The sequence below is a fragment of the Phodopus roborovskii genome, unplaced genomic scaffold (genome assembly GCF_943737965.1).
Source record: "Phodopus roborovskii unplaced genomic scaffold, PHOROB, whole genome shotgun sequence".
Lineage (NCBI taxonomy): Eukaryota > Metazoa > Chordata > Mammalia > Rodentia > Cricetidae > Phodopus > Phodopus roborovskii.
The window spans coordinates 10,830,887-10,857,965 of NW_026126418.1; positions in this window are offsets into that span (position 1 = coordinate 10,830,887).

A 27,079-nucleotide genomic window follows, 5' to 3' on the forward strand; every position below is an offset into this window, starting at 1 on the left:
TATTGCTTGGCATGCTGCCTACCCTAAGAATAGTTTGTTTCCCCATTGAGACTCCCTTGAAGAAAACTAAATTTTCATTTGCAAGTGGTTATCAACTGGCAATTACTTATGGGTTAGAGATGGCAGCATGTGTCCCTTCTCTTTTCACCTCTAAGACCCCATCTGATACAAATCTGTGAAGGCCCTGATGATTCTACCTCAGATTATATGAGTTCATATGTGCACTGATCCTGTTGACTTCCAGGGTCTTGTGTGTGTGTGTGTGTCCTTCTTTTTCTCTGGCTCTTACAGTCTTTCTGCCTCCTCTTCTTCGGGTTCCCCTGAACCCCAAGGGATGGAAATTGATGGAGACATCCAATTTAAGGATGAGTGTTCCAATGCCTCTCATTCTTTACATATTATGTGCCTGTAGGTCTCTGTATTTATTCCCATCTGCTGCAGGAGGAAGTTTCTTTGATGATGAATGAGCAAAACACTGATCTATAAGTATAGCAAAATGTTATTAGGAGTCATTTATTGCTTCATTATTTTAGTAGTAGTAGTTGGTTTTAACCTAGATACCTGAATTATTTAGTCTTAGATTCTTGGTGAACCAGCAGTTTCATGTATGGGTTCTATCTTGTGGAGTGGGCCTTAATCCAAATCAAATATTGGTTGGTTACTCAAACAAAGCTTGTGCCACCATTGCATTAGCTTATCTTTCCGGCATGACACCATTATAGATTAAAAGTTTTGTTACTGAGTTGATGTTTATAATTCTTTTTTGTTAGCATGCAGAGTGCTTTTCAGTACCCAGAGACACTAAAATGTAAGGGTAAAGGCTATATGTACATAACAGCTCAACTGCTTCAGAGTCTATGAGTTGTACATTGTCTTCAGCAATAGAATCTTGTAATTAGTTTGTGGAGAGCAATCTATAGTCTTGGCAACAGCCTAAGTTGTTGAGGCATTTTCATGGAACCTTTGGCAAACAATTCAGTTAGATACAACCTGTTCTCAGTACTGGAAGCTTCGTTTGGTGGAGCTCTATTTTTCATATGTATTGGTTGATAACATTTATATTGCCTTCATATATGTATATATTATGTTTTCTTTCCATACTACCACTCAAATGGCTCTAAATTTTCTTGCTCTAACTTTTTAGCATCCAATTGTACTTCTGTGTTTACTATATTTACTCAAGTGCTACTCTACTGGAAATCAAGGAAGGAATAATCTCACCAATAAATTTTCCTCTAGTTCTGTGTTGGAGATCTTTCAGGAAAAAAAAAAAACAAAATAAAACAAAGAAAAGCCTCCAAAATATTTCACTTATATCCCTGAATACAACCAGACACCTTTTATAGCACATCAGGCATTCTCTTTATCAATCCCAGCATTTGTTAAAAGTTATCTCTATGGTGTATGAATTGTCACAACAATTTGCAATGATCTTTTTTTCTTAAGCATGTCCGTATTTTTAATGTCTAATAATAAACACACTTGTTGTACAATATTATTTTAAGAAGTGTTACATTTGTTTATACTGTGGAACATTTATTTAATGATGAAAAGATGTGTTTCTTTTATTTAGCTCTGTGAAGCTGTGTTACTTTATATGTCTAAAAAACCTGATTGGTCTAATAAAAAGCTGAATAGTCAATGGCTATGAAGGAGAGGGATAGGTGGGGCTGTCAGGCAGAGAAAATAAATAGAAGAAATCTGGGAAGAAGAGGATCTAGTAATGAGAAAATGATTTCAGGGGTCAGCCACCCAGCTGCAAGCAAGCCATGGAGTAAGAAAAGTCAGGTATTTAAAGTAGAGAAAGATAAAAGGCCAGAGGCAAAAGGTAGTTGGGATGAATTAAGAGAAGCTGACTAGACACAAGCCAAACTAAAGCCAGGCATTTTTAAGTAATAATAAGACTCTGTGTATATTTATATGGAGCTGGGATGCAGACCCCCGAAAGCCCAAAGAGTAAAGAGAAAATAAAACCGACAACACATGCTATTTTGTTACCTACTGATTTAAATTATGTGAGTTATTTGAAGTAAAACATATAGAATGTTGACTGACTCTTTCTGATTTCTTTGATTGAAATAGATTACTCCTCTTGCACAAAGAAAACAAACATCCATGGCAGTCATCAGCTCATATATTATAAGTAGTTGATGTTTTTTGCCTTTTGGATTGTTAAAAATGATATGCTGTGTTAGATATTATTTTAACTATGTGAAGTTGAGTAATGTTTGTTTCTTCCCTGTTTGTTAATGATGTAAAGAAATGTTACATTTGTTTATGTTGTTTATTTAATTATGAAAGGATGTGTTGCTATTAAACCTTGTCTACCTAAGACACCCAATTGCTCTAGTAAAAAGCTGAATGTCCAATAGCTGTACAGAAGAAGGACAGGTGGGTATGTCAGGCAGAAAGAATAAATAGGAGGAGGAGTCTAGGCTCAAAAATAAAATGAGGAATGAGAAATGGAGGAGGAAACAGGGATAGGCAAAGGGCCAGAAGCCAGGAGCCAGCTACCCACAGTCAGCCACCGAGAAAAAAGGAAAAAATGACAAGCAGAATAAAGATAGCTAAACAGCTCAGAGACAAAACATAGAAGAGAAAACCTACAATTTAAGTTAGGCTTGCTAGAAACAAGCTAAAATAAGTCCAAGCATTTGTAACTAAGAATAAGTTCCTGTGTCTTTATTTGGGAGCTGAGTAGAGGCACCCCCAAAAGAGAAAAAGTGAACTACAATACACAAAACTTATAACTGTATCCATGACTCCAGAAACCACATAGGCATATTGATAGTGCTTTCTACATACTGTGCTCTCCCCAAAATAATAAAAAGGAAGACTATGCTTTCCACCCAACATTCTATAACCTGCAAAGCTATAAGGTTTAGTGTTTAATATTCTTGTGGCATTTAAATGTCTCTGGCACTGTTGAATAAAATAATGCATTGCTAGCGTATTAACAATTTAGTAATCCTAAAATAAGAGTAATTTTATCTGATTTTGTACATGAAGAAATGGGGCATTGAAAGGTTAAAAAATGTTCACCTTATTTTACACCCCACTGAATGAGAGCTCCAAGAATTAGAATTGATGATCTACATTCAAACATGTCAGGTTGCCTCTTTGGCAAACATCAACAACCAACTAAAGAAATTGCATTTTGATCACTGCAACTCTTGTCTTGCTAAACATGAAAGCCATATACACCAACATCAAAGTACTGTATTCTCATCAATAATTCTGAGACAACTGTACATTGCTTGCATCACTATTTTCTTATGTTACTTAAAATAGCATCAGTTAATCAAATCATTATTTTTTATGGATTCCCATACATTTCTTCTTCATATGGTTTTCTTCTTAATATTTCCTAAAGAGCAAATCTTCTCCAGACTCATTTGCTTATAAATATAATTATTATCTATATATACTTTGTGCTCATTCTTACCCTGAATTAAAATGCAAACATATTCTGTAGAATATGATATATTTCAGTAGAATAAAAATATCTTTCAAGTTGGTTTAAAAATATACTTCCAAGAAATTTGGCTTTCCCAGTGACCCAGATTTCTTCAAACTACTTACTTTCCTGAGATGTGCACCACCTAATTGAAATAGTTTCATAACTACCTTTGATTTGCAGATGTTTAATGACACCCCTCAAATTGGTACATCAGTCACTTGACTAATAAGCATCCTTTGAAGCCCAAAGAAGCAGAGGGAATACCCTTCTTATCCTCCCACTGAGTTCTACCTAAGCATGCATCATCATTATTGTTATTACCCAGTTGAATCATTCTATTTATAAGCTGGATAAATCATAAGCCAGGTAATTCTCAAAACTTCCCAAGTTATTACCTTAATTTATCCACAGATATAGCACAGCATAGAACTCAGGAATATTCCCAGTGATTCAAGGTTTTGTTTTGTTTTGATTTTGATTTCTGAAAAGGCCGTCTAAGTATTAAAAAAATGCATCTCTTGCATATATTTTTCAATTATTTTTGGAAATAATTTTCTTCATAAAATATAACTGATTATGTTTTCATCTCCTTCTACTAATAGTTCCTCCTCAATCCCCTCCCATCTGGATCCATCCCTTTTTATCTCTCATTAGAAACAAGCAAACATCTAAGGAGTAATAATAAAAAGTCAGTGAAGATGAAACAAAAACAAAAACAGCAGAATAGGACAAAACAACCCAACATAAGGAAAAGAAACCAAGAAATGGGAAAAAATAAATATATAAATAGGAATAGATTCAGAGATCTACTTTTCATGTATTCAGGAATCCTGTAAGAACACAAAACCAGAGGCTAAAATATAACACATTAAGGAAAAAAAAAATCTCTTCTTACAGTGCAATAGCTCCATACATAATGTCACATTATATTGATCCAAGAAATACCCAAAGCAGTCGCTATAAAGGTGTAATTATTGAAATATGTTGGCTCCATTTGGAGTTAACATTTCAATGTTTGGTCACTTGAAATTCAAAACTTCTTTTTGAAGTAGTATCTGCTGTGGGTATCCCGGCTGATCACATCAGGAATGCAGTGCATGGGAAGACACAATGAAGCCATAGTTCCCAACTTGACTCTCCTGAAAGATAGATCTGGGGACTATGTCTTTGTAGTAGTTAGATCATTTTGAAATTTCCTTTAAAACAGCCTCTCCAATTTCACTTTGTCTTTTCATTTTCATTTCCCAGGTACAGGCTAGGTGTTTTGCTCTGCAATATTATCCCTTGCGGATGTGCCACCACAGAGCCATATCATTGAGGCTAGATGAGAATCATGATATGCTTCTTGGAAAATGGTGAGCCAATTAAGACTATTCTCTGTGTAAATTGTTATCTCAGGTATCTGACATATATCTGAAAAGTTGATGACACTTTCCTAAATGAACAAGGGATATATAACACATCAGTTGTGACAGAAGTCAAACATACTAGACTCATTTCATGATTTAGAATGCGGATTCATTTTCATGCTTCCCCCCATTCTTGTATGATCTGTCTGAGGACAGGCTACAGGGTGACTTTTGCTTCCCAGGTTGTAACATCACTGGAAATCCTGTGATCACAAGTCTATATACAAAGGTAGAGGCATACAAATGACCTGAATACATTGATGATTACTTTAGGTTTTCTTCACTGATGCCTGTCTGTAGTGATGTCATTGCCTCCAGGGAGACATCTCCAACACTGACTTTGCTCTGCAAACAAAAAACTAACTTGTATTTTCCCTATGTTTCCCTGACAGAACAGAGGTTTTGAAGATTGTGCCATCCCTTTTCTGTGACATAAGTAAGTTCTGTTTACAGTACAAAGAAATGTGTTTTGAGTTGTGTGATGTAATGCAGATCTTGGCCCTGGGCGTAGTGGTTTCTTCTTTTTCTTCTTTTTTTTTTTTTTTCTTTCTTTCTTTCTTTCTTTCTTTCTTTCTTTCTTACTTTCTTACTTTCTTCCCTTTATGTGCTTCTCAGATAGAGGAGCACATGACTACAATAATCCAATAGACAGTTCTCAACTTGAGAGTGCCAGAACATGGTAAGGTAGAGTATTTGTTATCTTAATTAAATAGTAACTTCAGATAAAGCTGAAAAGTTTTGGTTAAAAAATTCATTCCCGATTATGCCAGGGAAGAAGCAACTGCCAGCTCTTTGCCTGAGGGCCAATGTTTTTCATTCAATGGAATAACATGGGCACCAAATACCTCTGGACCAGTATTTTATTTCTACTAATTGATAGTTATGTGATCTTAAGTGACTTCATGACTTGTCTTGGCTTCCTTATTTCTTAAGCAGGAAACAACAGCAACTGTGACAATTTGTTTCTGTGAAGTAGAGGTAATAATTAATGAAACCCATCAAAATATCGCATGGATAATGAAATATAATAGTAATAAATTTATAAACTATTTGGGCATCTTATATAAATGTAGCTATTAATAGTATAATATATATTTACAATAGCAATATTATTATTGAAACTAATAACAAGGATACTTTTGTGAAACAATAATGACAATTACAATTTTTGATGAAATTAACTTCAGCAAAGCAATTTAGACTTCCATAAAAATTGACTTAAGTTTAAGAATTTTTGGTTTCCAATAATGTAGTTGGAGACCAGTAGAGTGATAGTCTATAAACACAGTTTGTAATTTTAGAAATATGAAAACAGAAAACTTTTTTTTAACACCAAGTCTTTCCTTTCATGTGGATGGTAGGATCTATAGGATGAATGGCTCCAAGGTTCCAGTAGCAGACATAAAATGCAGGATGCACTTTGATGTTCATTAACCATAAAAGATGCTTCTATCTAAATTGGGAAACTATACCCCAACATTAGAACAAGAAAATAAGGCATCAGTATGGACAGATGATTCTGTGGGTAAATGAACTTCCAACCTATCTGGCAAACTTAATTCTATCCCTAGGACTGCGTAGAAAAAAAGATAGTACCAATGTCCACAAGATGTTCTTTGGCCTTTGCATATAATCTATACACATGTGTGTACACACACATACAGAAATAATAAGTAAATATATGAAATTTTAGAAAAGGTATAATATCCAAAACTCTGTCCTTTAAACACACATGTTGAAAATGAAGGGCAAGCAAAGACTTGAAGTTGGAGAAAATCCAGGTATATGGGGAATCGGTAAATTGTATGGAAATTGGAGGAGCAACATGGGTTCAAGGAGAGGGAAACTGAAAGAGTAAGAGTGGGAATAAAATGAAAACAATAGGAAGGAAATAAAGTGATCTTTATTTTATTTCCTCCTGTAAACCTCTGAAAATACATAATATATATGTAAAGTTATTATACTCTCAATTTTATCAAGAATTCAAAATTCATTATTATTCCTTATCTTTTTTTTTGTCAAGTTGAAACTTTGCTGATTAAGAAAATGAAGCAGGAATAAAATGGTCCTGCCATCTATCTACTCAGATAAGTCAAACTCCAGTTTGGAATGTACAGCACACTGATTGCTTTTTACTTTATATCATATAACCACATTTCCTAATCACATTGACCATTGATGGATTCATTCCCCTTTGGGTTTGGTATTTCCTGCCCTGGATGTTCTCAAATGTTTTCAGGAAGAGCTCCACCAATGCCTCGGCATGAAAGACCATCTATTTTCTCACCATAATTTAATCCTTGCCTGTCTTCTATTCTGTGTTTTCTCCCCAGATCTTAACAGTCATTATGGTTCAAATACCATTCAAGGACAACCAAACTGATACACATTATAAGAATTTAGTCAAATTTTGTGGAATGCCATTATCATCATATTACTTGATGTCCAGGATCTTTTAGACTATATTCCAATTGATATTCAGATAATCATCAGGAAAAGGGCTGAATGCACAAGCATGACTCTTACCACTCTGTTTGCTTACATGTTTTAATTAAAACCAGACCATAAAAGATGGAGCCATTATAGGTTTGAAGAAAAAACTGTTACAAGTAGGTTTTTCTTCCACACTCTAGAGAAATGTCCAAAGACCTACAAGGATGACCCCAACTGACAATCTGAGCAACAGTCACTATAAAAGTCCTTCCCTGATAATGAGATTGATGACTATAGAGCCCTCATTTAGTAGCTGATGGAAACAGAAGCAGACACTCACAGCTAAACACTGAGCCGAATGAAATCCAGATGTAGAGAGGGAGGAGTGATAAGAAAATGGGGACAAGACCAGGCTACAGAAAACCACAGAGACAGCTGACCTGAACCAGAAGGAGCTAATGGACCCCCCCTTCGACTGATAGCTGGGAAACCAGCATTGGACCCATTCAGACCCCCTGAACATGGGTCTCAGTTATAAGGGACCTCTGACAGTGGAACCAGGATGTATCCCTTGTGCACAAAAGGACTTAGGGGAGCACATTCCCCATGGAGGGATACTTGTCTAACCTAGATACAGGAGGGTGGTCCTAGTCCCTACTCCAAATGACTTGACAGATTTTGTTGATTCATCCTGGTAAGCATTACCTTCCCTGTGGAATGTGTGGTGGTGGGGGGACGGGAGGGGAGTGTGGTCTGGGGGCATGGGAGGGAGAGGGAACTGGGATTAATATGTAAAATAAGAAGAAAAAATAAAAAATAAAGACAAACAAAGAAAAAACATGGCATGAAACTAATATGAAAAAGCAAAAATAGCACACATGTATAGGAGCAAAAAACAAGTAAATGTAACTAACATTTTACTTAACGTGAGTGGTGTAAATATCCTGTTTAAAATGTCTGAATTGCTTGATCAGATGTAAAATTATCATATCCAGGAAGGTGTAAGGAACTACACAAACTACACATGTAATCTCAACAGACAAGAAGAAAGGGCAGGCGGAACACAAATTCAAAGCTAGCCTAGCTTTCATTGTGGGAACTGCCACAGAAAGTATTCAGATATATGCCTGTTACAGATACACACTTTTTATTTTTTAAAGAAGGCCATGGGTTGTGATTTTAAAGACAGAAAAACATTCCATGATGTAAATAGGTGAGGTAGATTTCAGACAGAACTTAGAAAAGAAATATTTTAGAGAAAATGAAAACATTTCACAGTACTTCTAGGAAGTGTGCCAATTTAAGACCTGTGAGTATTTCAGGAAGGTGGACAAGTTCATATGAATTTGTATAGTTTGGAGAGATAGCTTATCAGTAAAGATCACTTATTGCTTTTACAGACAACCAGAGTTTGGCTTCCAGCACCATATCAAACAGCTTGGAAGCATTTTATTTGCAGCTTCAGTTGGTCTGACACCCACTTTGGTCTCTTAAAGCACACACACATACTGTTGAACACAAACATGCATGCATACACACATACATATATATGGTCCTTACTCACCCTCACCATACAATCAATGGTCCTTACTCACCCTCAACATTAATGGTCTGAATTTATCTACAAAAAGACACAGGCTAACAGAATGGATGCAAAAGACAGAATCCATCCTTCTGCTGCACACAAGAAACTCATCTAAGCTTCAAAGATAGATATTAAACCAGGATAAAGGGTTGGGAAAACATTTTCCAATCAAATGGAACCAAGAAGCAAGCAGGCATGGCTATCCTAATAGCTAACAAATTAGACTTCAAACCAAGATTAATCAAAAGAGATGAAGACAGTCATTTCGTATTCATCGTGGGAGAAAACCATCAACACAAAGTCTCAGTTATAAACATCTATGCCCCTAATACAAAGACACGCACATTCATAAAAGAGACACTACTAAAACTCAAAGTTCATATGAAACCTCACACACTTATAGTGGAAGACTTCAATACACCACTCTCAACACTAGACAGGACCACAAATCAGAAACTCAACAAAGAAACAAAAGAACTAACAGAAGTTATGTCTCAACTGGAGTTAACAGACATCTATAGAACATTTGATCCAAATACAGAATAATATACCTTCTTCTGTGCTCCACATGGAACAGTCTCTAAAATCGACCACATACTAGGTGGCATAACAAACCTCAACAATTATAAGAGACTAGGAATATTCCTCTGTATCTTATCAGACCACCTTGCATTAAAATTAGAATTCAACAACAACACAAATAGCAGAAAACCTGACAACTCATGGAAACTTAACAATATGCATTTGCACCACACCTGGGTCAAAGAAGAAATAAAGAAAGAAATTAAGGCCTTTCTATTATTCAACGAGAATGAGGATACAACATACCTGAAGTAATGGGACACCTTGAAAGCAGTGCTACGAGGGAAGTTCATTGCACTAAGTGTCTATATGAAGAAAACAGAGGATAGTCACATAAGATAATTAACAGCACAAATGAATGCCTTAGAACAGAGAGATGTGAACTCACCCCATAGGAGTAGACACCAGGAAATAATCAACTTGAGGGCAAAAATACTCAATTAAATACTGGCAAACAGAATTCAAGAATACATCAGAGAAATCATCCACCATGACCAAGTAGGCTTCATACCTGGAATGCAGGGATGGTTTAACATACGGAAATCTATCAACGTGATCCACCATATAAATAAACAGAAAAAGAAAAACCATATGATTATCTCCCTAGATGCAGAAAAAGACTTCGACAACATTCAACACCCTTTCATGATAAAAGTCTTGGAGAGGTCAGGGATAACAGGAACATAATAAAAGCAATATACAGCATACCAACTGCCAACATCAAACTGAATGGAGAGAAAATTAAGCCAATTCCTCTAAAATCAGGCACAAGACAAGGCTGACCTCTCTCTCCATATCTCTTCAATATCATACTAGAAGTTCTAGGTGATGCTATAAGACAACAAAAGGAGATCAAGGGGATCCAAATTGGAAAGGAAGAAGTCAAACTGTCTCCATTTGCAGATGACATGCTAGTTTACAAAAGCGACTCAATAAGCTCTACCAGGTAACTCCTACAGCTGATAAACACCTTCATCAAACTAGCAAGATACAAGATACATTCAAAAAAATCAGTAGCCCTAATTTTTTTCAGATGACAAAGAGACAGAGAACGGTATCAGAGAAATATTAACCTTTACAATAACCACAAGCAACATAAAGTATCTTGGGGTAACACTTACCAAGCAAGTGAAATACCTATATAATAAGAACTTTGTGGCTCTATAGAAAGAAATTAGATACCAGAAAATGGAAAGATCTCCCATGCTCTTGGATAGGTAGGATGAACATAGTAAAAATTGCAATCTTCTAAAAGAAATCTACAAATTAAGTGCAATTCCCATTAAAATCCAAGCACAATTCTTCACCGACCTTGAAAGGCTAATAGTCAACTTTATATGGAAAAACAGAAGACCCAGGGTAGCCTAAACAACCCTTTACAATAAAAGAACTTCAGGAGGCATCACCATTCCTGACGTTAAGCTCTACTATAGAGCTATAGTTCTGAAAACAGCCTGGTATTGGCATAAAAATAGACAGTTAGACCAATGGAATTGAATTGAAAATCCTGATATGAACCCACACAGCTATGAACACCTGATTTTCGACAAAACACCTATAATTATACAATGGGGCAAAGACAGCATCTTCAACAAATGGTGCTGGCACAATTGGATGAGGATGTGTAGAAGTCTGCAGATAGACCCATGTCTTTCGCCATGCACAAAACTCAAGTCCAAATGGATCAAAGACCTCAACATCAATCCAGAAACATTGAACCTCATAAAAGAGAAAGTTGGAGGTACCCTGGAACAAGTTGTTATAGGAGACCGCTTCCTGAACATAACTCCAGGGACACAGACACTGAGAGAAATAATTAATAAATGGGACCTCTTCAAACTTAGAATCTTCTGTAAGGCAAAGGACACAGTTGACAAGACCAAATGGCAGCCCACAGACTGGAAAAAGATTTTCACCAATCCTATATCCAACAAAGGGATGATCTCCAAAATATACAAAGAACTCAAGAAACTAGTCAACAAAAACCAAATAAGCCTATTATAAAATGGCATACTTAACTGAAGAAAGAATTCTCAATAGAGGAAATCAAAAATGATAAAACAGAGTTAAGAAAGTGTTCCATATCCTTAGCCATCATGGAAATGCAAATAAAAACAACTTTGAAATACCATCTTACTCCTGCCAGAATGGCTAAAATTAGAAACACCAATGATGACTCATGTTGGAGAGGATGTGGAGAAAGGGGAACTCTCCTCCACTGCTGGTGGGAGTGCAAACTTATACAGCCATTTTGGAGATCAGTATGGCAGTTCCTCAGGAAAATTGGAATTAGTTTACCACAGGACCCTTCAATCTCCCTATTAGGCATATACCTAAATGATCCACATCCATGCAACAAAGACATCTATTCCACTATGATCATAGCAGCACTATTTGTATTAGCAAGAACCTGGAAGCAACCTAGATCCCCCTCAATTGAAGAATGGATAATGAAGATGTGGCACATCTACACAATGGAATACAAGATAATGGTATCTTGAAATTTGTAGGCAAGTGGATGGCACTTGAAGAAACCATCCTGAATAAGGTAACCCAGTCACAAAAAGATGAACATAGTACGTACTCACTCATATATAGATTTTAGACCTAGATCAAAGGATCACCAGCCTATAATTCATACCACCAGAGGAACTAGGATACAAGGTATATTCTAAGAGATTCATATAAAGTCCCTCACAGAACCAGGAAGTGACATGTCCCCCAGAGCACAGGGGAAGTGGGGTGGGGGGGCACAGTGAATGGAGAGAGAAGTAGGAGAATATGAGGAAGAAGAAAGGAAAACATGTGCGTCCAGGAAGATTGAGCCCGGTTAGGAATAAAAGACAGGAGAGAGAGAGAGAGAGAGAGAGAGAGAGAGAGAGAGAGAGAGAGAGAGAACATAAAAGAGGGAGCCAATATTGGTTTGAAGATAAAATTTAACACAAAGAAATGTCTATAATACTACACGACTGCCTCCAACTAACAATTTAGCTTCCATTGAAAGGCTAGTATAAATGCCTTTCCTGGATATTGAGATCAATAACTAACTTATCTATGAAGCCCTCAACTAATGCCTGTTGGAAAGAGGAACAAACACCCATACATAAACACTGAGTCGAAGTAGAACCCAGATGCAGATGGAGAGGACAAGACCAGGAGACAGAAGCACATAGAGACAGCTTACCTGAACAAGGAGGAGCTAACAGACAACCAGACTGATAGCTGGGAAGCCAGCATGGGACCAACTCAGGCCCCCCTGAATATGGGTCTCAGCCAGAAGGACTGAGCAGTCTAATGGACCTCAGACAGTGGAGCCAGGATGTATACCTGGTGCACAAAAGGACCTTGCTAACACATCCCCCAAGGAGGTATAACTGCCTTAACCTAGAGACAGGAGAGAAGCCCTAGTCCGTACTTCACATGACCTTTCAGATCTACATGACCCCAACTGGATGGTATTCCCCTACATATGGAATTGGGGTGGGGAGATGGGAGGGGAAGATGGTTAGGGTGTATGTGAGAGGGTAGAGAGGGTAAAAGGGAGGGAAGGAGGCAAGAAGGGAAGGAGGGAGGGAGGGAGAGGGAACTGGGATCGACATGTAAAATAATAAATTAAATAAAAAAAGTGCTTTGACTCCAAAATTTAAGTTCAAGGACAAGTTACTGCGGAAAAGGGTTTCTATTTTTTTTTCCACAGTGATGGTTATTATCATTATGTATATATGTTTCTAAAACTGGTTAATGAATAAAGCACTATTGGCTAATAGAAAAGGAAGATAGGAGGGACTAGGAGACAAGGAGGAAAGGGGAAGGATTAAATAGGAGTCACCATGGAGAGACCAGGAAGATGAGATGCCTTCTCCACTCCCTGGGAGGTGAAACCACGTGAAAATACATATAAATGGGTCAATACTTAAGACAGAACTAGCCAATAAGAAACAAGTAACTGGCCAACAGCATGATATCACATACAGAATCTGTGCGTTATTTGGTGCTGGTGCAGGGGTGGTACAAGACCAGGTGGTGGGAGGAGAAAACATACTCCTTACATATGGCACCCATGTGGTTAATAGGAACATCCATTTAAAATTTAACAAAAGTTTATAAGCGTTTCAGAAACAAAAGAACAGAGACTAGCAAGGTTTCTTGGTAGCAGCATTTTTCTAGGTAGGACTCTGCTTTGTGAGAGACCAGCAGATAAGTGCACGGCTCCTTTAAGAAAAGTTTCCTGACTCAGCATAATTGGCAAAAAACTGCAAGGCTTTTAAGAAACTCTGCTAATAATTTATTGGTGTGTATTAGAGATGGCAACGGCAGTGACCACATCTCCAAGCTGGCAGCATGATTACTGGATGGTAGCGCAGACGAAGGCAGTGACCACAGCTCTCAGTGCTGGTGGTAAAATAGCCACAGCCATTTTTGATAAACTGGGGCTAACACAGTTATAAATTTCATTTTAGCAATGTTTTTCTTTACCAGATAAAAGACTCCTGGCCAGAAAAAGATAAAGATTTACAGTAAAGCAGATTCACATTAAGAAAAATCGCTAAATGTTTACAGTGTGGTCTAAAATATACATAGATTTGGGAGAGAAAAAGAACACAATGGTTTTAAAAACTCAGTGAGGCTCTGGGTGTGATGGCACGTGCCTTTAATCCCAGTACTGGAGAGACAGAGGCAAGCAGATCTCTTGTGATTACAAAGTAAACATTGTATGCAGAGTGAATTCCAGGACAGACAAAAGTTACACAGAGAAACCCTGTCTAAAAAATAAAAAATAAAAAGTAAAAGAAACAGTAATAAAGCCACTTAAAGATGAAAAGCTCAGCGGGAATCTTGTTCCTGTATGGTGTTATATTGTCTTTGTATCTTTTGACTGCTGAGGAAACAACAACAACTGTTAAAGCAAATGGTGCTGGATCAATCCAGTTTATATATTTTAAAAATGCTTTGACTCCAAAATTTAAGTCTAAGGACAAGTTACTGGGGAAAAGGATTTCTATTTTTGTTTCCACAGAAAATGAAAAGCTGTGGTTTGAGCAAGCCAGACCCCCTGAAACAGAGTACCAGGTGATCCTACATTCAAAACAGCTGGACAAAGCAGCCTTGCAGACTACAGCCAGGATTTCTGTTTCTTCTTAGGATTCCCCATAACAGCGCCCCCTATCAACAGGAAGTAGTTTGGAAAGAATGACACCCAAATTCCCAAATAGTGTTTATAAATGTTTGTTTTCATTTAAATGGACTTGTTTATATATAGTTAATGATCACAGCCACTTCTTTTTAAAGGTAAAAAGGGAATTATGGTATAGATATGAATACTTTGTTTTGGAATGGATTTTCATTTATTGATACAATTTAAGATCAATTGTGTGCTATCTATATTTCTCTTGTTTAGATATTGTGTTTGCATAGCTCATTTAGAAATGTAATGTTTAATTTAGTAGAGATTTCAGATAGTTAGCTACAATAGTCAAAACTTATAGTTAGATGTGTTAGGTTTTCTAGATATACAGAGATGTATTTGAGATGAATAGGCATTCTTTAAAACTTTCAAAGACCTACAGAATATGGCATTTAAAATGGTTTAGGGTTTTCCTGACAATGAGATATAACTGCTCCTGCCAATACCACTTATGTCAGAAAGGAAGATGGACATTGAAGAAACTTGTTATGAAGTTTACTTCCAATATGGCAAGAGAAGTCATTTGGACAAGATACTGATCTTGACTGGAATGTTTGACTTTATGCAGGACCCATAGAAAAGTGACTGCTGATTCAAGATGGACATTGCTACAGAGTTCCTGCTTCATGGAAGAGTCTGCCAGACAGTCTACAGGACACAGAGAAAAATAATTGACAAACTGTCAATACAAGAATACAGTTTAAGGTTTCCTACTTTTCTGAAGAGTCTGCTAGACACATTATTGCCTATAGGATGAAGATGGAAGATTACAGAAGAACTTCAGATGACTGAAAAGGCAAGATGTCTCTGTCATTTCTAGAGTCTATATACTATCCTTCTGTGGTCTTTGATGGAGTTGAAGACAAATAGTTATGGTTATAGTTTTCCTTAGGATTAAAGATAAGTTACTTAGACTTTAGACACACAAAGATAGGATAGATGATGGAATATTTTCTTCAAATCTTACTAAATGTTAATGGACTAAATATTATTAACTGCAATTCTTACTTGATAACTGTTGTGTGATACATTTTGCTATGTTGAGGTTAAAACCCTTCTTTTTATTTAGACAGAAAAGAGGAGATAATGGGAGATGTCAATAAGTATATATGTTTCTCATACTGGTTAATGAATAAAGCACTGTTGGCCAATAGGAAAGGAAGATAGGAGGGACTAGGAGACAAGGAGGAAAGGGGAAGAAGTAAGGAGGAGTCAGCATGGAGAGACCAGGGAGACGAGATGCCTGCCCCAATCCCTGGTAGGTGAAACCACATGGAAATACATATAAATGGGTTAATACTTAAGACAGAGCTAGCTGATAAGAAACTACTACCACGCCAATAGCATTGTATCAAATACAGAGTCTCGGTGTGTTCACTGGGGCTAGGGCGGCAGGGGACAAGACCAGCGGTGGGCGGAAAAATCCTACTCCTTACACCACAGAAAATGAAAAGCTGTGGATTCCTTCCAGACTAATGTGGTTTGATCAAGCCAGACCACCTGAAACAGAGTACCAGGTGATCCTACATTCAAAACAGCTAGATAAAGCAGCTTTACAGACTACAGCCAGGATTTCTGCATCTTCTTAGAATCCCCCATGACAGTGCCCCTTACCAGCAGGAAGTAGTTTGGAAAAAACGACGCCCAAATTCCCAAATATTGTCTATAAATGTTTGTTTTCATTTAAATGGACTTGGTTATATAAAATAAATAAGTAAATGAATACATAATAGAAAAAAATATTTACATTTGTGACCAAGTTACTATGAAGGAAAGCCACAATGAAGTGTCACAATACATTTTCTTACAAAAAAGATATAAAGTCGATAAAAATAGAAGGTTGGCAAAAAATGTACAGGAATTGAAATGTATTTAAATATATAATAATATACATAGTAAATTACTAATGGCCAAATAAAACAATCCAGATTGTATAAAAAATTCGGTAGTGATAAAATATAAACTTCTGCCTTAAGTTTATCCAAAGAAAATGTTAATATGTGTACAGAAAAACATGTACACTGTGTAGTGTTTATTGCAGGGGCATTTATAGTACTAAAGAAGTTAGTAATCTGAAGGAAAGCACTTTAAAAATGTACAAACAACATGGAACAGCTAAGATTTAAAATACTCAGCAAGTAAAATAAATAAGTTATCAGTGCCTTCAACTGGGGTCTCAAAATTATTACAGTAATATTCAGAACTATATGCAAAACAATGAGTGCTACATGATGATTCAATTCATCTTAAGTGTTCAGAAAACACTAATTTATAGATACAAAACACAACAGTGGCACCTTCTAACTAGGGCAGGAATGAAGAGAGATTAATGCCTTTTAAGACTGAGTAGTGGTAAGAATGTTTGTAGAACACTACTATTCATTATAAATAAAATTGTAATAGCTACATGATAGTTTTAGTACATGTCACTAAAACTGCTGAAAAATTAGATAGAACATTTGTATAAAATTAAAGTTAATATGAGCTAAAGTAAAAACAATTTATTAGAAAGTAAAGTGGAAAAACAAATATAGAAAAGCCTTTATACTTTTTCCTCAGATGGTACCCAGATTTAAAATAGATATTAGAGTAATTTCTAGTGTCATATATGATAATGCCTAGTAACTAAACAACTGCCTAATCACCCTGAGGAATGGTATCATACTGGGGAACTTACTCTGTCTGCTAACACTATGTACTCAATACCATTAAAACCAAGTCTACTTTGATGAGAAGAGGGCCTGTTATTCAGCCAAGCATAACCTCATGGTTCAAGTACAGTTTTTCCTGCTCAGATCTATATTGAAATGTGGTTGTCACTATAACTGTATTGGGATATGAGGTTTCAGGTGAATTAACTATCTTACTCTGAGCCTGGGTTAGCTTTCACATGTAGATGATGTTATAATGCATTAGGGTTCTATCATCTTCTCTATGCACACACTTAGCCTTCCTTCTTTGTTTTCATTTTACATAGAGCAGTACACAGCCACCATTAGAGCCAAAGCAGAAGCATCCAACTAATCTTGAGAAAAACATAACAAAATAAAATAGCAAGCACATCACATTGTGAAGACCAAATCTCTTGATTTATGTTACTAACATGTCTTCTCCAAGTTTAAATATTCACTCCAAACAAGCCCCCTTTTTCTAACCACTCTACTAACACTCATCAAAATTCATAATGTTAGAGGCATGATTCATCATGTTAATAGTCTTCATAAGCAAATAATTCAATGCATATTCCTAAGGAGGCCTGCAATTCAAAGTGTTACATTATTAGAAGCATCAACATATCTCCATGGGTGGAGAAGTACAGTTAAACAGTTTCAAATCTTAACTGGAAATACAGCCACAAGTATTTGTTGTAGTTGTCCATCTACTTGTCTGGAAAGACATATGCAGCCTGGCCATTATTAGCACATTGCCACAGGGAAGACAAGTAAAAGTTCATTTCCCAACACAGGTGATAGTACAAATGCTTCTATGATGTCTGCTACTTTAATTCAGCAGGTCACTGCTGCTTCACAGCAAATTGGTCCTTGCTTTTAAATGACCATTATGGGTACTATAATGACATTTCATGCTGCAAAAGAAGGGATCTGATATTCATCAAGTACCTGATAACCACATTATGGAGGTGATTCCACATGTATTAGCTCACATAATCTGAAGAACAAACCTGAGCTAGATATTAAGGTTCCCTTTTTATATGTAGAGAAAATGAGACATGGAAGTTAACTAAATTCAACTTCTCCCCAGGGTTTGTTGTATGACTCAAGTAAAGCCTCAGGCAAAAATTCTACCTAAAACTCTATAGAAAACAATAAAATTTACTATGCCTTTTGCCAAAATGTAGATGGCAAAGACATAATGGGTGAATGTAAACATATCCCATCATCTCATCTGATGGAGCCCACCACTACTGTTTTATTATAGTTGCCCACCCATTCTGAGAGTGGCCTTACTACACCAAAGAGCTGTATGGTTCCCTTCTCATTGTCAAATTACCATCTGCCACTTCAAGTTGATGTCCAAACTGACTTCTTTCTCTCTAAGACAGAGAAACTTGGCATCACCGGAAAAATTCAATCATGCACTGGCTGTTACAATAAAGGAAATTTCTTTAAATAATTAAGTGCTATAAAGGGCAATGTGCAATCACCCAAAAGTGCACAAGAGCTGAGGCATGTGTCACAATACGGAGATGGCTTTGACCCGGCCTCCATTCTCTTCACATCCATTTCCTTTAGTGAACTAGAGAGTAATGTAGAGGAGGGCTTTCTTTTCTCTCCTGACAAAAAGACACGTCATATCCCTATGAAAGAATCTGCCAGAGTCCACTTAGCATTGACACACTGTGAATGGATGCTGTGAAGCCAGAAAGGACTAAAGGATTCCTGGAATGAAATAAGCCAGTAGTATATTCTCTTTGTGAGTAGGAAAAGGAAAAAAAAATTAAAACATCCTCTCTTTTCTCTGATTTTCTCCATCTCCTCATACTATTTTACTTTCACTAGGCCTCACGTAGGTGAAATAGTGTAGGATAGTAAGACAAGAACATTATGGAGTCCTGGAGTCCGTAAGGCTTCTTTTCTATGTGGTAAACTGTTATGAAGTCCAGGGAGCACAAAACAAGGAGCAGATTTATAAAAAGGAGATAGAGAGTTATTTTCCTTTCCAGGTAGAAATAACTGCTTGTTAAAGAGCAAATCATTCCTTTCAATTTAGCCAGATTGCTGTCTCTATTGCTCACTAAATCATGGAAATTGAACTTTCTTCTTGCAGATGCAACTCTTCTTTGCAGTCAATATGCAGTCAATGCATGTTAATACAGTAAGCTCCATCTTTCTCCTCCCTCTCCACCCAACATCCCATTAATAAAGGCAATAGCAGTGCATTTGACATTTATAGAGCCTAAAGGATTCCCAGAAGCTTTCTCCAGTTATTCTGAATAGGGTCCTGATGAGCAGCCACCACTTAGGAGGCAAGAAGAGAATAACAGTGAGCACACAGTTAAAAGGAAAAGATCCTACACAAGGCCAGGTAATACTATCCTGTCTTAAAAATTTCAAAATATTATCTACATTCATGTTAAAAAAAATAGGGCCTTTACTTTATAAATTCAAAGCATGTCATCAAAAGTCAATGATGTGGAGCTGGCCAACTGAAATACGACATTTGAAAGGGAAAAGAAAAAACACTATGGAGGGATTCTTTTTTTTTTTTTTTTTAAAGGATTATTTACAACTTGTCTGGTTTCCTAACAACTGTAAGAACAAAGACACAATGAGAACTCAAGCTGTAATAATGCTATTTGGAGTGCACCCTACTCCATATTACAAGGAGATGGTTAGGATCAGGAATGCATTTGAACTAGGAGGGTATCAATAAATCAGATAAACACTGTCTTATGCACAAACACTAAGCATGTTCAAGATTTAAATTCTTACATTTAAATTCTCTTTTACAGAAAACATAATACAAACATCAGAATAAAATTCTTTTTTAAATAAGAATGAAAGATTTATTATTGAATTATATCAAAATATTATATACAAATTCAATGCTTTTAATTTAAATGATTACTATGTATCTTCACATATGTATAAATGTGTATATGAAAATTTTATTATTGATCTATCAAATTACACATAACCCTACATTATCTCTGTTATTTAATTACATTTTATTAAATTGACTGAGCTTTCTAGAGAGTACTGACACTTCTGTGTGTAACTAATACATTTCCTTCTGCTTTGGTTTGGCCCTTACAGGAGCACATTCCACAGTATCCCCTCCTTAGTGAGGTTTCTGTACTGGCTGATGCTAAACTCCCTTCATGAAGAGTCTTTCAATAGATCAAACTTTGGACCTTCAAGATAAGCTTGTTTGATTCTTCGTCCTTTCTGATAGGAAACTTGAGTGCCCTAAATTCTCTCATAGATGACTTGGGAAAGTACTAACCCCAGTTTACCCTCATCCTAACCATAGAAAGGATATTAATTCTCTACATCTACCCTTACTTCATTTTATTAGATATAAGGTTTTTAAATATTTATTTATTTATTTATTGTGTGTACCTTGTTTCGTCTTTATATATGCCTTCAGGCCAAAAGAGGGTTTCTCATAATCTGTAACTCAAGTTCCAGGACATCTGATTCCCTCTTCTGGCATCAATGGGGGCTGTGCTTACATATACAAATCCACACACATACATGTCCATTTAATTAAAAATAGTAAAATCAATTCAAACTTTATTTTATTGAAGTCAATGCAGCATCTTAAGAAATCTTGATAACTCTGAGACAATCTACTGATCTCACTCTCTTTTTGCAATGTGTATCCATGACAGTTAATAGCTCTTGAAATCCAATATCATAAGCAAATTATAATCTGTGAACCACAACAGTTTTTATACATAACACAAGTATTTCACAGAGAGTGCACTATGGATATTTAGTTAAATAAATTTAGAACTTTGCTACAATTATAATGATAAAGTGCATTCAAAGCTAATAAATAAATTCATTTTATTTTTTAATTTCCTTTTATTATATATGAACAAGCATTTGTCAGCATGTGCACCATATATGATGCCTCTTGCCCATGTATCCAGAAGAGAACAATAATTCTCCTGGAACACCATGCAGCTGCTGGAAAAGGAAGCCTGGGTCATTTGTAAGAGCAAAGAGTTAATAACTCATAACTGCTGAGCTACCTTTCCTTCATCTTAGACTGCAAACAATGGGCTGTACTAATTTATATTTTCTCAATAAGCCAAAGACCTGCTGCACCAAGGGAATATTATGTGCAGTTCTGTGATAAATACCATCATCTGTTATTTGATTCATGTGTGAATTTCAAGCATAGTCCCCTGAAAGAGCCTAGTCTAGGCAGTTTCTGAAAGGAAAGATTAAAGTTTCTCATAGGCCCAGAAGTAAAGCCACTCATATTAATGCAAAATCATAAAATGTCTGTGAGATTAACTAAGAGCTAGTATAGCATTATAACATGAAAATGCAGTTATACATTTGTAGCTACACACAGCTTATACTTTGTAGCTAAGCAGAAGGAAATCAGAATGCTCAAGTATAAGATTCTTTTAAACTGGAAAAAAATACTGCTTTTCTATTTGCTTTGCTGGTACTATTAGGATTGCTATACCTAAACATATATAAATATCAAAATATTAATTGTCCTTGTTTTAAATTGTATACTATATCAATTTCCACATATCACATTTGTTACTGAGTAAAGTGGCTTCCAAAGGACTGAAAGGTGAGACACATAACCTCAGTGATAAAGAGGCATGACCTTTGCAGGAAAGATGTATTCATGCTCATCTAACAGAAAAGAGCATTTCTGCCCTTTGCAGAAAAAAATTAGTCTTCTCTGGAGATGTAAATCTATCAATATAACAGATTTGTATGATTCTTTTATTTGATCAATGTTTCCAAACTGTACTTGAATCAAGATTGAGAAAATAGCAAGCTTAAGCAAAGTAGTATATATCCATTTCCTCATTTCCTAAGAAATGGGTATAAAATAATATATATATATATATATGTATATATATATATATATGGTTATATATAAATAAACATATATAACTAAATTTTTTTCTTGGTTTGACTATTTTAATTAAATTATTTAAGTTACCTTTCTATGCTAATGACAAAAATTGAATTAAAATGAGATGTATATAATTAGAATATAAAACTATTTAAATTATTTTTTTGATTCCAACAAAGAAATTTTTTTCTGGTTTGTTAACATCAAAGGTGTTCCAAAGTCTAAAGGAACCAAATGTTTGCTGTATTTTAGGGATGACTCACAAATCTACTACAAAACTTTGGCTTGTAGTTTAATATTATATTTGTATTTTCATCTTAACTCTAAAATATAGAGATTTGGGAACTTGATCATTAAAACATTTTTAGAAATATTGTATACAAATTTTTAGCTACATTATAAACTCAAAATTAATAGAAAAAAAAAGCCTAGGCACATGCCTTTAATCTCAGCATTCAGGAAACAGAGAAAGACAGATCTCTGAGTTCAAGGCCAGCATGGTCAACAGAGCAAGTTCAAGGACAGTTAGAGCTATACAGAGAATTCTTCTCAAAAACAACAGCAGTAACAACAAAATTCTAGTAAAAGTTGACTTTTTTCTGTGGTTCTGCCATTATGACAGTGTTTGGTACAGATAACGCTGCCTATATTTGACACAATTTCATTGCTCCATTTGGAAAATGAATAGCTTGGCCTAAAAAAAAAAAAAAAAAAAAAAAAAAAAAAATTGGTCTGCAAATACATTTCAAAATCGCAATAAATGTTTTAAGAAGACAAAGAGTTTGCAAACAGTACATATGAGAATCACTGGACTCAGCAGGAGAACAAGATGGATGAATAAGTTTTGGTCTGAGAATGGAGAGGTTGTGGGCAATGTAGAATTAGGCAGATTTACCAGCTAGGCCATAGCACAGGATCCCCAGGCTGGGATGGATCTGCAGGTTGGATATGGTATTCTTAGGACAAGGTCAGGTAGATACATGAGCCTAAGCTGGCAGGCAGAATATATAACCCTGACCATCGCATTTATAGTTACCACTTTAACTTGACAGCATCCAACAACTGTTTAATTGGACTTAAGTTCCACTTAATAGGGTGGAAACCATGCCTGATACTCTAAATTCAATCATATACTGATTATTAATGTTTTGAGTCTTAGAAGAGCCTACTACTGTTACCTTTCTTAGCCAGTATAATTCCTAACTGCATTTTAAACCCTTATCCTTATACTCTTTGCAGTTTCTATTTTCAGCAAATGCAGAGCATTTCAGAAAGCCACAACTGAACAAATACAAACAGGTCACTGTAGGCTTCTTAGCCTCAGTTGGTACATATAACATACAACTCATCCAACTAAAGCTTAGGAATTAGCACAGAGTAAAGGAAGACAGTAAGAGCCAGAGGAATGAGAAGTCTGATTGTTTCTTTTGTGTATGACAGGGAGTCTGCATCCTTAGAATGTTAACAATATAGCTACCGAAAGAAGAAATGAACAATGACATCAATTGGCAAGCCAATGTACATGGGGCAAATCTCACAGAGCCCACCCATAGAGGAAGAAGTAGTCTTCCCCAGAGATGAGCCTTCTTTAATTGGCTATTCAATACTAGTTTAGGCAAGAAACAACAAATGAACTTAGCAATATATATGGGAAAAAGCAATGAATTTGAAATGTGGATATGGAAAGAATTAGGAAGAAGGATGGTGAAAATATAGTACATGTAATGAAATTTAAAAATATATGTAATGTAATTGAGCAAAGAAAGAAAGAAGAGAAAAAAAGACAAAGTCCTCTCTCTTTCTCCCTTTTGGCGGTGGATGCACTGCCATAACTACCTAAGGCATCAGTCTGTTTGCTGATCTGTAAACTATAATATTCACAGAATTATTATTTTGGAGGCTGCAGCAATATCTCAGTGTTTAAGAGCATTTTTTCTGCTCTAGCACAAAACTGAAATTCCTTACCACCCACATAAAAACTCACTACATGTAACTTTTGTTCTAGGTTATATGACACCCTCTACTGGCTATCATTGACATGCCATGCTTGCTGTGCTCAAGCATAAATGTAAACAAAATGCTTATACACATAAAATGAAATCAATCTTACATTTTATATTAGTTTTCTACCTTATAAAGAGCCTTATTCAATGCACTGGATCTTTCTGGTTTTATCATTGTTTCTAAAAACATGCAGGCACAAACAAAAAATTCTGTTTGGAATTCAACATTGCATTCTCTGCATTTGGCTACCCTATTACAATCTTTTTTATATCCTAATATGTTTCTATGGTGATTATTAAATCATCATAACCAATATATCTTAATTCGATGTTGATGCTAATATCTTTTCATTAAGAACAAGAATGGAGATAAGTACAGAACAGGACATATTTAGACACTATTCCCTATTAGTGGAAAAGGAAATAAAAACAAACACTTTTAAAGCCCTATATGATCGTAGATCCTATCAATATTAAAGAATATGGACATAGCCAGAGCATAAACTTCAGATCAGCTTGATTTCTTATTCTTTTGTTCTTGTAGATGGAAAGGTTTGTAGCTCCTGGAAGGGTAGAGTAGAACATTCTGGAAAGCTTACATGCAACCATATGGTGATGGAACTGCTTGGTATGATTAGCAGTTTCTAAAGCAATGCATTAAGTCTGAGACTTTTGCCACAAATCCCTCTTGAATATAGTAAGAAACAATTTCAAAGCTATTTTATTGCACGATACTTAACTTCAACCATTTAAGAATATTTGAAAATTATGTAACAGATACAAAGAAAATAAATTTTAACAAAGCTGTTTTAACTAAGACCATTTGAAAAAATATTGTTCAGTAGAAAGAGGTTTAATAAACCCTAGTGTTATAACTGTAATTATTCATTCATCAAATAATTTTATATACATTTTAAGAAGAGGTACACTGTTTTAAAAATCTATTAGCCACTATGCAGAGTCCTATGACCACAACTCATAACTTTTCAAGATTACCTTTGTATTTAAGCTGTCATTATTAAAATAACCTGATGGGAGATGCCATTATTTATATATGTTTCTCATACTGGTTAATAATAAAGCACTGTTGGCCAATAGGAAAGGAAGTTAGGAGGGACTAGGAGACAAGGAGGAAATAGGAAGTAGTAAGGAGGAGTCAAGATGGAGAGTCTGGAGAGAGCAGTATGCGGAAGCCGGCTCCCAGGTAAGAAGAACACGTGGACATACATAGATTAACACAAATGGGTTAATAACTAAGGCAGAGCTAGCCAATAAGAAACTAGTACCTGGCCAATAGCATTGTATCAAATACAGAGTCTCTGTGCATTATTTGGGGCTGGCGCAGTGGCAGGACAAGACCGGGTGGCGGCAGGCGTGGAAAAACCCTACTCCCTACAGATGGCGCCCACGTGGTTAATAAGAACTTCCACTTAAAATTTAACAAAAGCTTAAAAAAGGGTTTTACAAACAAAAGAACAGAGACAAGCAAGGTTTCTTGGCAGCAGCATTTTTCTCGGTTGGAATCTGTTTTGCAAGAGACAAGCAGATATTTGTGCTGCTCCTTTAAGGGAAGGTTCTTGACTCAGTATAGGGGCAAAAAACGCACGGCTTTTAAAAAGCACTGCTAACAATTTATTGGTGTGTATCAGAGTTGGCAATGACAGTGACCACATCTCCAAGCCAGCAGCATGCTTGCTAGACGGCAGCACAAAGACAGTGAGCACACCTTTCAGTACTGGCGGTAAAATAGCCGCAGCCATCTTTTATAAACTGCCTCAGAAACAACAGAGACTTTCATTTTAGCAATGTTGTTGTTTACCAGATAAATGACTTGTGGCCAGACGAAGATAAAGATTTACAGTAAAGACAGATTCACATTAAGAAAAAGCACTAAAGGTTTACAGTGTGTTCTAAAATATATGTAGGCTTGGGAGAGAAAAAGAAATAAGATGGTTTTAAAAAGACAAACAGGAACTGGGTGTGGTTGCACACGCCTTTAATCCCAACACTCGGGAGACAGAGGCAAGCAGATCTCTGTGATTTTAAAGTAAACCTGATTTGCAGAGTAAATTCCAGGACAGATAAGAGTTACACAATGAAACCCTATGTCAAAAAATAAAAAAATAAAAGTAAAATAAACAGAGTAATAATAAAGGCACGTAAAGATGAAAAGCTCAGAGAGAATCTGGTTAATGTATGCTATTGTGTTGTCTCTACATTGTTTGACTGCTGAGAAAATAACAACAACTGATAAAGGAAATGCTGCTGGATTAATTCAATTTATATATTTTAAAAATGCTTTGACTCCAACATTTAAGTTCAAGGACAAGTTACTGGGGAAAAGGATTTCTATTTTTGTTTCCACAGAAAATGAAAAGCTGTGGATTCCTTCCAGACTAATGTGGTTTGATCAAGCCAGGCCCCCTGAAACAGAGTCGCTGGTGATCCAACATTCAAAGCAGCTTGGACAAAGCAGCCTTGCAGACTACAGCCAAGATTTCTGCAACTTCTTAGGATCCCCATGACAGTGCCCCCTATCAGCAGGAAGTAGTTTGGAAAGAACGACGCCCAAATTCCCAAATATTGTTTATAAATGTTTGTTTTCATTTAAATGGACTTGGTTATAAATGGTTAAGGATCACAACCAATATCTTTTTAAAGATAAAAAGGGAATTATGGTATAGATATGCATAGTTTGTTTTGGAATGGATTTTCATTTATTGATACAATTTAAGGTCAATTTTGTCATATGTATATTTCTCCTCTTGTTTGTATAGCTCATTTAGAAATGTAATGTATAATGTAGTACAGATTATAGATAATTACCTATGATAGTCAAAGCTTAGA